We start from the raw sequence: 18,123 nt of genomic DNA on the forward strand, positions 1-18,123 counted from the left end.
GTTGAGGGAGGTGTTGCATCTCCTGTGGTTGCTGGGGAAAATCCCTGGGCATGGGCTGGTTTGGGTGGGAAGGGACGAGTTAACCAGCAGGTTGTGGAGGGAACAGTCTCTGCGGAAAGGCGAAAGGGGTGGAATGGGAAGATGTGGTTAGTGGTGGGAACCCGTTGGAGTTGAATGTGGAGAGGTGGTTTGAGTGATGAACTGGGTTGTCTCCACAACCCTCTGTAACTTCTTGATGCCATGGTTAGAGCAGTTTCCTAACCAGGCTGATAAAACACTTTCTATGGTGTATCTGTAGAAATTGTTCAGACTCAATGCAAACATGATAAATTTCCTAAGTCATGTCAATGTCCATTCACACCTAATGTGTCAGTATTTAACAGACTTTACAGGATTTTATCTTTCACTAGACGTTATTCCCTTTATCATGTATCTGTTAACTGTGGACAGCTCAATTGTAATTATGTGTAGTCTTTCTGCTGACTGGTTGGCAGGCAACAAAAAGCTTTTCACTGGACCTCGCTCGGTACATGTGACAATAAACTAAGCTCAACTAGATTAATCCATCTCTCTAAACTTTTACAAATCTGTTTATCTGTCGAAATGTCTATTAAATGTCAACATTGTACTGATCTCTACAGCTTCCTCTGGCAACTCGTTCCATACTCACTTTATCCACTGCACACAAAATTGCCCTTCAGGGCTCCTTTACTGTAAGTCCATCCCTCATGTCTAAAACCTATGCCCTCTAGTTCTGGACCTCTCCACTATGGATAAAAGACTGTGACCCTATTCACATTATTCTTGCCTCTCATATTTGGTTTACCCGCTTATCCAATACTGAGAGTCATATAAATGGCGTGATATGATGGGAGGAGTTAAATAGAGGCATAGAGTCATAGAGTGATATAGTGTGGAAACAGGTCCTTCGGACCAACTTGCCCACACACTGTCCCAGCTACATTATTCCCACTTGCCTTCGCTTGGTCCATATCCCTCCAAACCTGTCCTATCCATGTACCTGTCTAACTGTTTCTTAAACGATGGGATAGTCCCAGCCTCAACTACCTCCTCTGGCAGCTTGTACCATACACCCACCACCAAATGTGTGAAAAGTTACTCCTCAGATTCCTATTAAATCTTTCCCCTTCACCTTGATCCTATGTCCACTGGTCCTCGATTCCCCTACTCTGGGGAAGAGACTGCATCGACCTGATCTATTCCTCTCATGATTTTGTCTACCTCTATAAGATCACCCCTCATCCTCCTGCACTCCATGGAATAGAGACCCAGCCTACTCAACCTCTCCCCATAGCTCACACCCTCTAGTCCTGACAACATCCTTGTAAATCTTTTCTGAACCCTTTCAAGCTTGACAATATCTTTCCTATAACATGGTGCCCTGAACTGAACACAATATTCTAAATGTGGTCTCACTAACTTCTTATACAACTGCAACATGACCTCCCAACTTCTATACTCAATACTCTGACTGATGAAGATCAAAAGCCTTTTTGACCACCTTATGCACCTGCGACTCCACCTTCAAGGGACCATGCACCTGTACTCCTAGATCCCTCTGCTCTACTACACTACCCAGAGGCCTACTATTTAATGTGTAGGTCTTGCCCTTGTTCAACGTTCCCAAAATGCAACACCTCACACTTCTCTGTATTAAATTCCATCAACCATTACTCCGCCCACCTGGCCAATCGATCCAGATCCTGCTGCAATCGTTCACAACCATCTTCACTATCTGCAAAACCACTCACTTTTGTATCATCAGCAAACTTGCTAATCTTGCCCTGTATGTTCTCATCCAAATCATTGATGTAGATGTCAAACAGTAACGGGCCCAGCACCGAACCCTGAGGCACACTACTGGTCACAGGCCTCCAGTCTGAGAAGCAACCTTTCACCTTCCTTCCATGGAGCCAATTTTCTATCCATTCAGCTATCTCTCCTTGGATCCCACACGGTCTAACCTTCCAGAGCAGCCTACCATGCGGAAACTTGTCAAATGCCTTACTGAAATCCATGTACACAACATCTACAGCTCTGCCCTCATCAACCTTTTTGGTCACGTCTTCAATAATATCAATCATATTTGTGAGACACGATCCTCCCACGTACAAAACCATGCTGACTATCTCTAATCAGCCCTTGCCCATCTAACTGCCTGCATATCCTATCCCTCAGAACACTCTCTATAAACCTTCCAACTACAGATGTTAAGCTCACCAGCCTACAGTTCCCAGTATTTTCCCTGCAGCCCTTCTTGAAAATAGGCACAACATTTGCCACCCTCCAGTCTTCCGGCACCTCTCCTGTATTTAAGGACAACTCATAAATTTCAACCAGGGCTCCCGCAAATTCCTCTCTAGTTTCCCACAATGTCCTTGGGTATATCAGATCAGGCCCTGGAGATTTGTCTACCTTCATATATGACAGTACCTTCAGTACATCTTTGAGTGATATAATGTAGTATCTACTCTGTACCTGTGGGTAGACATCAGACGTATACTCCCAGTTACAGAGGGGAGACTCCATTCTATTGTACTATTGTGTAAACTAGAAGACAAAAGATCACAAACTGGAGCAAGGAAGTGGTAGTGAGAGAAAGGCTCTCTAAGCAGATGTGAAAAAAGAGAGATTAAAAAAGACAGGAATGGGAGGAAATATAAAGGTGCTTTTCTTTCTTATTCAGAGATTATTTCTTCAGAGCCATTGCATGGAAGATCAAAGGATCAATTTAGAAAATAGTGAAAAGCAACCAAGAGAGATTAAAGACTAATGTTGCAATGGAAACCGGCAAGTTTTGACAGGATCTAATCTGCTTCTGCCAAAATTCACAAGCTGAGCAATATTAACTTGAAGATGGATATATTTTCCAACCGAGAGTATGTTGTAAATAGTTTGCAAAAACAAAAAAGAGAGATTTCCATTTGGTCACAGGATGTTCATGCATTCTTTCAGTTAACAAACTGCTGGTATGATGCTGACTATCAAAACAAACCATCAAAGCTTTAAAAATTACGAATAAGAGAAAGTAGACACAAAAGGCTGGAGTAACTCAGCAGGTCAGGCAGCATCGCTGGAGAGAAGGAATAGGTGAGGTTTTGGGTTGAGACCCTTCTTCAGACTCTTTCATAATGGAATAGATACCCACCAGAGGTCGCCATAGTTTGCAAGCAATACTCAACAGTCATCAGTGGAAACTGCAAGGACTGAAAGTGCTCGCAGTTACATGAGAAGTAGGATTATATCCTGCTGTATTTTAACTGTTCACACGGATCAACAAAAAGTGCTCTGTTTTAGAAGATAACAAGATCTTGGGAGGTAGACACGAAAAGCTGGAGTAACTCAGCGGGACAGGCAGCATCTCTGGAGAGAAGGAATGGGTGACGTTTCAGATCAAGACCCTTCTTCAGACTAATTAAGGATAAGGGAAATGAGAGATATAGAAGGTGATGTAGAGATAAAGAACAATGAACAAGAGATAGGCAGAAAGGTAATGATGATAAAGGAAACAGGCCATTGTAAGCTGTTTGTTGGGTGAAAACAAGAAGCTGGTGCGACTTGGGTGGTGGAGGGATAGAGAGAGAGGGAATGCCAGGCCTACCTGAAGTGAGAGAGATCAAACGGCCGCGGGACGTTTCGGTGCCCGGCGCGCCTCGGCTGCGGGACTTAACATCGCCCGGTGTGGCTCGGCCGCGGGACGTTTCGGTGCCCGGTGCGGCTCGGCCGCTGGACTTAACATCGCCCGGTGTGGCTGCGGGACGTTTCGGTGCCCGGGGCGGCTCGGCCGCGGGGCCTTCCATCCCCTTGCGGGGGCTGTGCGTGTCGGTTGCCTCGGTAGGGGTTGAGCTGTCTGTCCGTGGGTGCGGGGGGAGGAGAGGGGAAGTTTTGTTGCCTCCATCACAGTGAGGGGGTGTTTGGAATCACTGTGATGGATGTTTGTGTTGGGGTCGTGTGTCCTGTGTTCTTTTCTTTTTTTGCTGTGACTGCTGAAATTTCGTTCGGTGTTGTGCCGAGTGACAATAAAGTTTTGTTATGTTATGTTATGTTATGTTATGTTATATTCATACCACTGGGCTGTAAGCTGCCCAAGCAAAATATGAGATGCTGTTCCTCCAATTTGCGTTTAGCCTCATTCTGACAATGGAGGAGACCGAGGGCAGAAAGGTCAGTGTGGGAATGGGAAGAAGAATTAAAGTGTTTGGCAACCAGGAGATCAAGTTGGTTCAGGCGGGCTGAGCGAAGGTGTTCTGCAAAACAATCGCCTAGTCTGCGTTTGGTCTCGCCGATGTATAAGAGTCCACATCTTGAACAAAGGATACAGTAGATGAGGTTGGAGGAGGTGCAAGCGAACCTTGGCCTAACCTGAAAGGACTGTTGGGGCCCCTGGACAGAGTCGAGGGAGGAGGTGTAGGGACAGGTGTTGCATCTTCTGTGGATGCAGGGGAAAGTACCTGGGAAAGGGGTGGTTTGGGATGAGTTAACCAGGGAGTTGCGGAGGGAACGGTTCCTGTGGAAGGTGGAATGGGGTGGAGATGGAAAAATGTGGCTAGTGGTGGGATCCCGTTGGAGGTGGCGGAAATTTCGGAGGATTATGTGTTGTATGCGACGGTTGATGGGGTTGAAGGTGAGGACTAGGGGGACACTGTCTCTGTTGTCAAGAGGGGTGGGGGAGCAACGGCGGAGCTGCCGAGTACCGAGTAGACATGAGTGAGGGCCTCATCTATGATGGGAGAGGGGAACCCCCAATCCCTAAAGAATTAGGACATCTCGGATGTCCTGGTATGGAACATATCTTGGGCGCAGATGAAGCGTAGACGGAATTTGGAGTAGGGGATAGAGTCTTTGCGGTTAATTGGCATCTGTAAATTGTCCCTAGTGTGTAAGGTAGAACTAGTGTACATTGGTCAGCGTGGATTCGGTGGGTCGAAGCGCCTGTTTCCACACTATCGCTAAACTAAACTAATCTCTCCCTGTAGCTAATATCTCCAAATCCAGGCACCATTCTGGTAAACCTAATAATCATGAATCCAGTTGGTCTTTGAGAACTTTGCTAAGTGCAGTTTGAAGTAAAGTTCTCCTCAGATTATGATGTTGACTGCACAGGGCAAATGATCAGTTTTCTACCGAGCACAATGAGATTGGCCAATATGGTGAACTGTACCACTTACATGAGTTTGTTTCCTTGTCCTCCAATTGCTGGAGGTGAAGGGGATGAAGACGGATTAATGTGTATAAATATGCCTGGTACGGAGGGATTATGACATATGCAGGCAGGCAAAGGTTGGCCTTGACAACAGATTTGGCACAGGCATTGTGGGCAAGAGGTTACCTTCCACATTCCAATGACGTGCAGGTTCGATCCTGACCTTGGGTGCTGCATGCGTGGAGTTTGCATATTCTCCTGTGATCGCGTGGATTTCCATTCACATCCCAAAGGGTTTGCAGGTTAATTGGCCGCAATGTTTTGGGAGTGGATGAGAAAGTGGGATAATATAAAACTAGTGAGAACGAGCAATTGATGTACGGCATGGACTAGGTGGGTCTGTTTCCATGCAGTATCTCGAAATAACGGCTGGTGATGTTAATAGTCAAGGCTCAGAGATGGTAAAAACTATCAGAATAATTGATAATGTTTCCGTTTTACACTTTAGAGATACCGCGTGGAAACACTACAATACACTGATGCCATGCCGATCAGCGATTACTAGCATTGGCCTTACCACGAAGGACTATTTACAATTTTTACAGAAGCCAATTAACCTACAAACCTGTATAAAGGAACTGCAGATAATGGTTTAAACCAAAGATAGACACAAAGTGCTGCAGTAACTCAGCAGGACAGGCAGCATCTCTGGAGAGAAGGAATGGGTGATGTTTCGGGTTGAGACCCTTCTTCAGTATGATGTCAGGGGGAGGGAGACACATAGATAAGGAAGTGTGAAGGTGCAAAAACAGGGCAAAGGGAATGGAGATTAAGAATAATGTAGAATAGATCGTTGTTAGCTGGATGAAGGTAACAACAAAGCAAATAGAGATAATATGTAGTCGGAGACAGTCAGACTGGTTGGAGAACTGGGAAGAGAGAGCGACGGTAAGAGAGGGAAAGCAAGGGTTACTTGAAGTTAGAGAAGTCAATGTTCATACATTGAGGCAAAATGTGAAGTGCTGTTCCTCCAATTTGCGCTGGGCCTCATTTTGACAATGGAGGAGGCCAGGACAGAAAGGTCAGCGTGGGAATTAAAGTGTCCAGCAACCAGGAGATCAGGTAGGTTTAGGCAGAGTGAGAGGAGATGCAACACCTGTCCCTATAAAAATCCTTCCCACTCGAACCACCCCCTCCCTAACTACTTTCCCCTGCAACCGCAGGAGATGCAATACCTATAAAACCCGTAACAACTTCTCCTTTGACTCCTCCCACTTCCTTCAAATTCAAGGCTTGCTATGGGCACTCACATGGGCCCCAGCCATGCAGGTCTCTTTGTAAGGTTCGTCAAACAATCACTTGTCCAGGTGTACACTGACCGAACTGTCCTCTACCACATTGAAGACTGCATCGTTGCAACCTCCTGCACCCATGCAGAACGAACTGACTTCATTAACTTTACTGTACGAAAATAACTGCAGATGCTGGTACAAATCATTCACAAAATGCTGGAGTAACTCAGCGGATCAGGACAGAAGGAATGGGTGACGTTTCGGGTCGAGACCCTTCTTCAGACTGATGTCAGGGGGGCGGGACAAAGGAAGGATATAGGTGGAGACAGGAAGATAGAGGGATAACTGGGAAGGGGGAGGGGAAGAGAGGGACAGAGGAACTAACTAAATTTGGAGAAGTCGATGTTCATACCGCTGGGCTGCAAGCTGCCCAAGCAAAATATGAGGTGCTGTTCCTCCAATTTCCGGTGGGCCTCACTATGGCACTGGAGGAGCCCCACGACAGAAAGGTCAGACTGGGAGTGGGAGGGGGAGTTGAAGTGCTCAGCCACAGGGAGATCAGGTTGGTTAAGGTGGACTGAGCGAAGGTGTTATGCGAAACGATCGCCGAGCCTGCGTTTGGTTTCACCGATGTAAAGAAGTTGAGCAGCGGATGCATTAGATGAGGTTGGAGGAGGTACAGGTGATTAACTTTAATTTAACTTTACTACTAATTTCCACCCTGCACTCAAATTCACTTGGACCATCTCCAACATCTCCCTACTGTTTCTTGATCTCACTGTCTCCACATCTATTATAAATTCACTGACTGCCACTGCTACCTAGACTACACTTCTTCCTGTAAAGACTCTATCCCATACACCCAATTCCTCCTCTACGCCGCATCTGCGCCCAGTTCTCTTCCATCATAGACGAGGCTTTCACTAGGATCTCCTCGATATCCCGCAGCTTCGCTCTTTTTCCCCCATCACAAGGATAGAGTCCCTATTGTCCTCACCTTCCACCCCATCAGCCGTCGCATACAGCACATAATCCTCCGACATTTTTGCCACCTCCAGTGGGATCCACATATTCCCATCACCATAATTTTCCACTTTCTTCAGAGTCCGTTAACTCTGCAACTCCCTGGTTAACTCACCCCTTCCCACCCAAACCACCCCCACCCCAGGCACTTTCCCCAGTAACTGCAGGAGATGCAACACCTGTCCCTTTACCTCCCCCCTCAAATCCATCCAAGGACCCAAACAGTCTTTCCAGGTGAGACAGAGGTTCACCTGCACCTCCTCCAACCTCATCTGCTGTATCCGCTGTCCCAGGTGTGGACTCCTGTACATTGGCAAGACCAAGCGCAGGCTCGGCGATCGTTTCGCTGAACACCTCCGCTCAGTCCGCCGAAACCTACCTGATCTCCCGGTTGCTCAACACTTTAACTCCCCCTCCCATTCCCACACTGACCTTTCTGTCCTGGGCCTCCTCCACTGTCAGAGTGAGGCCCAGCACAAATTGGAGGGACAGCACCTCATATTTCACTTGGGCAGCTTACACCCCAGCGGTAGGAACATTGACTTCTCTAACTTCAAGTAAACCTTGCTTTCCCTCTCTCTCCATCCCTCCCCCTTCCCAGTTCTCCGAGCACTTACTGTCTCTGACTACACTTTATCTCTGTTTGCTTTGTAGTTACCTTCTTCCAGCTAGCAATGATTTATTCTACATTTTCTTTGATCTCCATTCCCTTTGCCCTGTTTTGACACCTTCATCCCTCCTGATCTATTTATCTCTCTCCCTTTGACATCAGTCTGACGAAGGGTCTTGAATCGAAACGTCACCCATTCCTTCTCACCTGTGTTCCTGCCTGTCCTGCTCTTACTCCAGTATTTTGTGTCTAACCTATGTCTTTTGAGTGTGGGAGGAAACTGAAAAACCCACAAGGTTACAGGGAGCATGTCGCTGGTGATCTAATAGACCTGCTTCATAAAGTGATCATTGCTTGTGCTAAGCTGTTGTAAACGTCACATCCGGCATGGTTTTAGGTTGCCGACAAGCATTGGATTCCAACATGCAGGCTCCTTGCCTCAGATTGCATCAAATGTATTTGTTAGATTTTGTATGACATGATTGCCACTGTTTTTCAGGGGATGGTGCAAAGAGGGTGGCATGGTGGTGCAGCAAGAGATGCTGCCTTACAATGCCAGAGACCTAGGTTCAATCCTGACTGTGGGTGCTGTCAATATGGGGTTTGTACTTTCTCCCCGGGACCTGCTTGGGTTTTCTCTATGAACTCCCGGTTTCCTCCCACACTCCAAAGATGTGCAGGTTTTGTAGGTTAATTGGCTCCAGAAATACTATAAAATTGTCCCAAGTGTGTAGGATCTTGCTCATGTACAGGCTGACCACTGGTTGGCACAGACGGTGGGTGGGCCCAAGGACCTGTTTCCATGCTGTATTTCTAAAATAAACATTCAAGTCTAATGTATTGCTTTTTCAAAGCAAGGATTCCAGTAAGAGACTAGACAAATAACTAAGAATTATCAGTAGGTAGACAAAATATGCTGGAGTATCTCAGCGGCAGGTCAGGCAGCATCTCAGGAGAGAAGGAATGGGTGACGTTTCGGGTCGAGACCCTTCTTCAGACTCCAGAGATGCTGCCTGACCCGCTGAGTTACTCCAGTATTTTTTGTCTACCTTCGATTTATACCAGCATCTGCAGTTTTTTTTCCTACACGAGAATTATGAGTAGCTGGGCCTTGATATTTTACGCAGGTGTAAACCGCCTTGCTAATCTGCAGGGTTTGCTATAGAGACCAAGCAAGCAGGCAGGATGCATGGTGAGTATCCGGTGCTAATTTGACCAATATTCTGAGAGACTATATTATTGTTGCACTACGACTTACATCTACACGAGTTGTAAATGTACCGAGGGGCAGGCAGAGAGGGGCAAGCAGAGAGGGGCAGGTACAGAGGGGGAGGTGTTGAGGGGCAGGCGCAGAGGGGGAGGCACGGAGGGGGGGGCGGAGGGGCGGGGGCGGAGGGGCGGGGGCGGAGGGGCGGGGGGGGAGGGGCGGGGGGGGAGGGGCGGGGGGGGAGGGGCGGGGGGGGAGGGGCGGGGGGGAGGGGCGGGGGGGAGGGGCGGGGGGGAGGGGCGGAGGGGGAGGGGGGGAGGGGCAGAGGGGGAGGGGCAGAGGGGGAGGGGCAGAGGGGGAGGGGCAGAGGGGGAGGGGCAGAGGGGGAGGGGCAGAGGGGGAGGGGCAGAGGGGGAGGGGCAGAGGGGGAGGGGCAGAGGGGATGGGGCAGAGGGGGAGGGGCAGAGGGGGAGGGGGAGGGGCAGAGGGGGAGGGGAAGAGGGGGAGGGGGAGGGGAAGAGGGGGAGGGGGAGGGGGAGGGGCAGAGGGGGAGGGGCAGAGGGGGAGGGGCAGAGGGGGAGGGGCAGAGGGGGAGGGGCAGAGGGGGAGGGGCAGAGGGGGAGGGGCAGAGGGGGAGGGGCAGAGGGGGAGGGGCAGAGGGGGAGGGGCAGAGGGGGAGGGGCAGAGGGGGAGGGGCAGAGGGGGAGGGGCAGAGGGGGAGGGGCAGAGGGCCCACTGAGTCTGCGCTGACCAATGATCACCTGTAAACTAGTTCTATCCTACACACTAGGGACAATTTAGAGAAGCCAATTAACCTACAAACCTGTACATCGTTGGAAGCCAGAGTACACAGTGAAAACCCCCCAGGTCATGGAGAGAATGTACAAACTCTGTACAGAGACCACCCATAGTCAGGATCGAACAGCGCAAGTCTATCGCTGTGCGACTGTGCTGCACACGGCGCCACTGTGACCACGTGAGTTTACTCGGGGTGCTCTGGCTTTCTCCCACATCCCAAAGATCTGCGAGTTTGTAGGTTAATTGGCTTCTGTAAATGATCCCTGGTGTGCAGGGTACAACTAGTGTGAACGAGCGATCGATCGTTGGTCACAACAGACATGGTGGACCAAAAGGCCTGTTTCCAAGCTGTATCTTTTTTAACTTTTTTAAAACTTTATACTTCAGAGATACAACACAGAAACAGGCCCTTTGGCCCACCGAGTCTGTGCCGACCAGCCATCACCCCACACATTAGCACAATCCTACACACGAGGAACAATTTACAATTTACAATTTTTACAGACCTACAAATCTGTGTGTCTTTGGACTGTGGGAGGAAACCAGAGGAAATAGGGAGAAGCCATGTGGTCACAGGGAAAATATTGCTCATGATTTAATTGACCTGCTTCACAATGTGAAAATTGCTTGTGCTAACCTGTTCCAAATGTTACATCCTTAGTTTTTGACCCGCATTGGACTTCAACAAGTGGGGAGGATGCCTCTGATAAGCTACCACAAGGGAGATTGGTGAGCAAAATTAGAGCACATGGTATTGGGGGTAGGGTATTGAATGGGTAGAGAATTGGTTGGCAGACAGGAAACAAAGAGTAGGAATGAACGGGTCCTTTTCAGAATAGCAGGCAGTGACTAGTGGGGTACCGCAAGGTTCGGTGCTGGGGCCGCAACTGTTTACAATATATATTAATGATTTGGTTGATGGAATTAGATGTAACACTAGCAAGTTTTCGAGGATGTAACTAGTAGAGTGGATAAGGGAGAACCAGTCGATGTGTTATATCTGGACTTTCAGAAGGCCTTCGACAAGGTCCCACATAGGAGATTGGGGTACAAACTTAAAGCACACGGTATTGGGGGTTCAGTGTTGAGGTGGATAGAGAATTGGTTGGCGGACAGGAAGCAAAGAGTAAGAATAAACGGGTCCTTTTCGGAATGGCAGGCAGTGACTAGTGGGGTACCGCAAGGCTCAGTGCTGGGACCCCAGTTATTTACAATATATATTAATGATTTGGACGAGGGAATTGAATGCAATATCTCTAAGTTTGCGAATGACACGAAGCTGGGTGGCAGTGTTAGCTGCGAGGAGGATGCTAGGAGGCTGCAGAGTGACTTGGATAGATTAGGAGAGTGGGCAAATGCATGGCAGATGCAATATAATGTGGATAAATGTGAGGTTATCCACTTTGATGGCAAGAACAGGAAAGCAGAGTATTACCTGAATGGTGACCAATTAGGAAAAGGGGAGATGCAACGTGACCTGGGTGTCATGGTGCACCAGTCATTGAAAGCAAGCGTGCAGGTGCAGCAGGCAGTGAAGAAAGCGAATGGTATGTTGGCATTCATAGCAAGAGGATTTGAGTATAGGAGCAGGGAAGTTATGCTGCAGTTGTACAGGGCCTTGGTGAGACTGCACCTGGAGTATTGTGTACAGTTTTGGTCTCCTAATCTGAGGAAAGACATTCTAGTCTTAGAGGGAGTACAGAGAAGGTTCACCAGATTAATCCCTGGAATGGCAGGACTTTCATATGAAGAAAGACTGGATAGACTAGGCTTATACTCGCTGGAATTTAGAAGACTGAGGGGGGATCTTATTGAAACATATAAAATTCTTAAGGGGTTGGAGAGGCTAGATGCGGGAAGATTGTTCCCGATGTTGGGGAAGTCCAGAACCAGGGGTCACAGCTTAAGGATAAGGGGGAAGTCTTTTAGGACCGAGATGAGAAAACATTTCTTCACACAGAGAGTGGTGAGTCTGTGGAATTCTCTGCCACAGAAGGTAGTTGAGGCCAGTTCATTGGCTATATTTAAGAGGGAGTTAGATGTGGCCCTTGTGGCTAAAGGGATCAGGGGGTATGGAGAGAAGGCAGGTACAGGTTTCTGAGCTGGATGATCAGCCATGATCATATTGAATGGCGGTGCAGGCTCGAAGGGCCGAATGGCCTACTCCTGCACCTATTTTCTATGTTTCTATGTTTGCAGATGACACAAAGCTGGGTGGCAGTGTGAACTGCAAAGAGGATGTTAGGAGGTTGCAGGGTGCCTTGGACAGGTTGAGTGAGTGGGCAGATGCATGGCAGAATCCAGTGAGGTTATCCACTTTGGCGGCAAAAACAAGGAGGCAGATTATTAGCTCAATAGTGTCAGGTTAGGTAAAGGGGAAGTGCAACGACAGGATTTGAGTATAGGAGTAAAGAGGTCCTGCTGCAGTTGTATAGGGCCCTGGTGAGACCACGTCTGGAGTTTTGTGTGCAGTTTTAGTCTAATTTGAGGAAGGACATCCTTGCTATTGAGGCAGTGCAGCGTAGGTTCACGAGAATGATCCCCGGGATGGCGGGACTGTCATATGAGGAAAGATTGGAATGACTGGGCTTGTATTCACTGGACTTTAGAAGGATGAGAGGGGATCTTATAGAGATGTATAAAATTATAAAAGGACTGGGCGAGGTAGATGCAGGAAAAATGTTTCCAATGTTGGGGGAGTCCAGAACCAGGGGCCACAGTCTAAGAATAAAGGGGAGGCCATTTAAAACTGAAGTGAGAAGAAACTTTTTCACCCAGAGAGCTGTGAATTTGTGCAATTCTCTGCCACAGAAGGCAGTGGAGGCCAATTCACTGGAAGAATTTAAAAGAGAGTTAGATAGAGCTCCAGGGACTAACAGAATCAAGGGATATGGGGAGAAGGCAGGCACGGGTTACTGATTGTGAATGATCAGCCGTGATCACAATAAATGGCGGTGCTAGCTTGAAATGGCCTCCTCCTGCACCTATTTTCTATGTTTCTGTGTTTCTAAATGTGAAGTTATCCACGTTGGTGGCAAGAACAGGAAGGCAGATTATTATCTGAATGGTGTCAGATTAGGAAAAGGGGAGGTGCAACGAGACCTGGGTGTGCTTGTACATTAGTCGCTGAAAGTAAGCATGCAGGTACAGCAGGCAGTGAAGAAAGCTAATGGCATGTTGTCCTTCATTGCAAAAGGATGAGAGTTTTGGAGCCAGGAGGTCCTACTGCAGTTGTACAGGGCCCTGGTGAGACCACATCTGGGGTATTGTGGAAATTTTGGTCTCCTAATTTGAGGAAGGACACTATTGGTATTGAGGGAGTGCAGCGTAGGTTCACCAGGTTAGTTCCTGTGATGGTGGGACTGACATATTGTGAAAGAATGGGTCGACTAGGCTTATGTGCGGCTTGGCCGCGGCTTGGCCGCGGGACTTTACATCCCCCGGTGCGGCTTGGCCGCTGGACTTTACATCGCCCGGTGCGGCTTGGCCGCTGGACTTTACATCGCCCGGTGCGGCTTGGCCGCTGGACTTAACAGTGCCCGGTGCAGCTCGGCTGCGGGACTTAACACCGCCCGGTGCAGCTCGGCTGCGGGGCTCTACATCGCTGGTGCGGCTCGGCTGCGGGGCTCTACATCGCTGGTGCGGCTCGGCTGCGGGACTTAACATCGCCCGGTGCGGCTCGGCTGCGGGACTTTTCACCGCTGGTGCGGCTCGGCTGTGGGACTTGACATCGCCCGGTGCGGCTCGGCCACGGGACTTAGCTGCGCAAGGCTTGGTCGCGGTCCTTTCATCGCCCGGTTCGGCCGCGAGACGTTTCAGCGCCCGGTGCGGAGACTGTGCGGGTCGGTCGGGGACGAGCTGTCTGTCCGTGGGCGTGGGGAAGAGAGTGGAAGTTTTGTTGCCTCCATCACAGTGAGGGGGTGTTTGGAGTCACTGTGATGGACGTTTGTGTTGGGGCTATGTGTCTTGTGTTCTTTTTTTTTTTCTATGACTGCTATGTAGTTTCGTTCGGTACTTCGGTACCGAACGACAAATAAAGCTCTGTTATACCTGTTATACCTGTTATATTCACTGGAATTTAGAAGGATGAGAGGGGATTTTATAGAAACATCTACAATTCCTAAAGGATTAGACAGGCTAGATGCAGGAAAAATATTCCCCATGTTGGGGAGATCAGAACTAGGGGTCACAGTTTAAGAATAAAGGGTCGGTCATTTCGGACTGAGATGAGGAAAAACCTTTTCACCCAGAGAGTTGTGAATCTATGGAATTCTCTGCCAAAGAAGGTAGTGGAGGACAATTCATTGGATGTTTTCAAGAGAGAGTTAGATTTAGATCTTAGGGCTATAGGAATCAAGGGATATGGGGAAAAAACAGGAACAGGGTACTGATTTTAGATGATTAGCCATGATCATATTGAATGGCGGTGCTGGCTCGAAGGGCAAATAGGCCAAGCCTGCACCTATTTTTCTATGTTTCTAAACCCAGAGTACCCAGAAAATCCCTGCCCGGTTACAGGGAGAAGGTATCTCTAATCTAAACTCAGCAACTCAATTAGCGCTGTGAATGTGCTGCTGTAGTGGGTCTAGATGCTGCAGGAATCAGGCAAGACGTCAAGTAAGGATTAACAGTCATTTTAATGTAGCATCAGAACATTCACTCTCTTCAGTTTCCCACACGAGTTCACTCTAGCCCCTTCAGGCAAACCCCATAGCTCCAGACCCCTCCCCAGTCCTGTCCACTCAGTGCTGAGGGGGATGACCCAGGGAGTGGCCTAATCCCCGGGCACCGCCACACTGCCCGAATATTCATTTTAAATCTCTGAATTGTACATTTTTGTTACATGGTCTTTTTACTTTGATCTTGATCACCCATCCATGACAGTCAGAGCAACTCCCTGCCTTTGAACCCACACCATGAAGCCAGTTCACACCACAGGGAGTAAAGGTACAAAATGCCCATTATTGAACTGACCCACCCCCACCCCCACCCCCCCATTCCCTCCACGTCTGCTTGTGATCAGCCCACCAGCATCTGTGGACAGAAGCCAGCCTTTATCATTGCTGTGGCTCCATCTTCTCAGTCTGCAGTGAGGTGCCTGATCCGAGTACAATCAATAATTCAACAATAAAGAATCTTTAGTCACAGTCACATTACAGGCATATTCAACAACCCTTCCAAAGAAATGCTCAACAACTCCAAAAATTGACAATGGATGGAATTTCTCCACTGCGCAGCAAGGCATATTAAATCTGCAATGACAGATAACATTCACTGCTGAATACCTAAACTAATCAAAAGCATCAAGTGCCTTATCTATCCTCAGATTGTGTAAAAACTGACCACTTTATCATTGTGATTTTCAGATTACCATTGGTGTGCACATCAATGTTGAAATAGAAAGTCAAGAGAGTTTAATTGTTACATGTATCGAAATAGAAGAATTATATTTTTACTTGCACCAGCATTAGGGTCTGAAAACAATGGTAGAATTGCTGCCCTGCCGCTCTAGAGACCCGGGTTCCATCCTGACTGCAGGTGCTGTCTGTACGGACTTTGTACACTCTCCCCTTGACTGCCAGGTGGTTCCCCGGGATTTCCGGTTTCCTCCCACAATCCAATGATTTGTACGTTAATTGGCTTTTGTAAAATTGTAAATTGTTCCTCGTGTGTGGGATAGTGTTAGTGTTTGGGGTGATCGCTGGGCAGTGCGAGCTTAGTGGGCTAAAGGGCCTATTTCCGTGCTGTATCTCTAAATTCTAAAGTAAAGCATTAGTCTGTAAACACAGTACCTGGTAGATAAGTTTACAAATCATCAAACCCACCGACAAGGGAGGTCAGTCTGGCGAGTTGACCTCTACTGCGCTGAGGTAAGGTGCCAGCCCTCGGACACCTCCTCCTAGTCCCTCCAGTCTTTCAACATATGACAGTCCCGCCATTCCGGGAATTAACCTAGTAAACCTACGCTGCACGCCCTCAATAGCAAGAATATCCTTCCTCAAATTTGGAGACCAAAACTGCACACAGTACTCCAGGTGCGGTCTCACTAGGGCCCTGTACAACTGCAGAAGGACTGCTTTGCTCCTATACTCAACTCCTCTTGTTATGAAGGCCAACATTCCATTGGCTTTCTTCACTGCCTGCTGTACCTGCATGCTTCCTTTCAGTGACTGATGCACTAGGACACCCAGATCTCGTTGTACGTCCCCTTTTCCTAACTTGAGACCATTCAGATAATACTCTGCCTTCCTATTCTTACCACCAAAGTGGATAACCTCACACTTATCCACATTAAACTGCATCTGCCATGCATCCGCCCACTCACACAACCTGTCCAAGTCACCCTGCAACCTCATAGCATCTTCCTCACAGTTCACACTACCACCCAGCTTTGTATCATCTGCAAATTTACTAATGGTACTTTTAATCACTTCATCCGTCATTAATGTATATTGTAAATAGCTGCGCTCCCAGCACCGAGCCTTGCGGTACCCCACTAGTCACTGCCTGCCATTCTGAAAGGGACCCATTTATCCCCACTCTTTGTTTTCTGTCTGTCAACCAATTTTCTATCCATGTCAGTACCCTACCTCCAATAACATGTGCTCTAATTTTGCCCACTAATCTCCTATGTGGAACCTTGTCGAAGGCTTTCTGAAAGTCGAGGTACACCACATCCACCGGCTCTCCCCTGTCAATTTTCCTAGTTACATCCTCAAAGAATTCCAGAAGATTAGTCAAGCATGATTTCCCCTTCGTAAATCCATGCTGACTCGGAACGATCCTGTTACTACTATCCAAATGCTCCGCAATTTCGTCTTTTATAATTGACTCCAGCATCTTCCCCACCACTGATGTAAGACTAACTGGTCTATAATTTCCCGTTTTCTCTCTCCCTCCTTTCTTAAAAAGTGGGACAACATTAGCTACCTTCCAATCCATAGGAACTGATCCTGAATCTATAGAACATTGGAAAATTATCACCAATGCGTCCACAATTTCTAGTGCCACCTCCTTAAGTACCCTGGGATGCAGACCATCAGGCCCTGGGGATTTATCAGCCTTCAGTCCCATCAGTCTACCCAACACCATTTCTTGCCTAATGTGGATTTCCTTCAGTTCCTCCGTCACCCTAGGATCTCTTGCCACTAGAACATCTGGGAGATTGCTTGTATCTTCCTTAGTGAAGACAGATCCAAAGTACCGGTTCAACTCGTCTGCCATTTCCTTGTTCCCCATAATAAATTCCCCCGCTTCTGTCTTCAAGGGACCCACATTTGCCTTCACTATTTTTTTCCTCTTTATATACCTAAAAAAACTTTTGCTATCCTCCTTTATATTATTGGCTAGTTTACCCCCGTACCTCATCTTTTCTCCCCGTATTGCCTTCTTAGTCATCTTCTGTTGCTCTTTAAAAGAGTCCCAATCCTCTGTCTTCCCACTCTTCTTTGCTTTGTTGTACTTCTTCTCTTTTATTTTTATGCTGTCCTTCCCTTGTCAGCCACGGGTGCCTCTTACTCCCCTTAGAATCTTTCCTCCTCTTTGGGATAAATTGATCCTGCAACCTCTGCATTATTCCCAGGAATACCTGCCATTGCTGTTCCACCATCTTCCCTGCTAGGGCCTCCTTCCAGTCAATTTTGGCCAGCTCCTGCCTCATGCCTCTGTAATCCCCTTTGCTATACTGTAATACTGACACTTCCGATTTTCCCTTCTCCCTCTCAATTTGTAGAGTAAAACTTATCATATTGTGATCACTGCCTCCTAATGGCTCTTTTACCTCGAGTCCCCTTATCAGATCAGGTTCATTACACAACACTAAATTCAGAATTGCCTTCTCCCTGGTAGGCTCCAGTACAAGCTGTTCTAAGAATCCATCTTGGAGGCACTCCACAAACTCTCTTTCCTGGGATCCATTACCAACCTGATTTTCCCAGTCTACCTGCATGTTGAAATCTCCCATAACCACCGTAGCGTTACATTTGCGACATGCCAATTTTAGCTCCTCATTCAACTTGCACCCTATGTC

The sequence above is a fragment of the Rhinoraja longicauda genome, chromosome 7 (assembly GCF_053455715.1).
Source record: "Rhinoraja longicauda isolate Sanriku21f chromosome 7, sRhiLon1.1, whole genome shotgun sequence".
Taxonomy (NCBI): domain Eukaryota; kingdom Metazoa; phylum Chordata; class Chondrichthyes; order Rajiformes; family Arhynchobatidae; genus Rhinoraja; species Rhinoraja longicauda.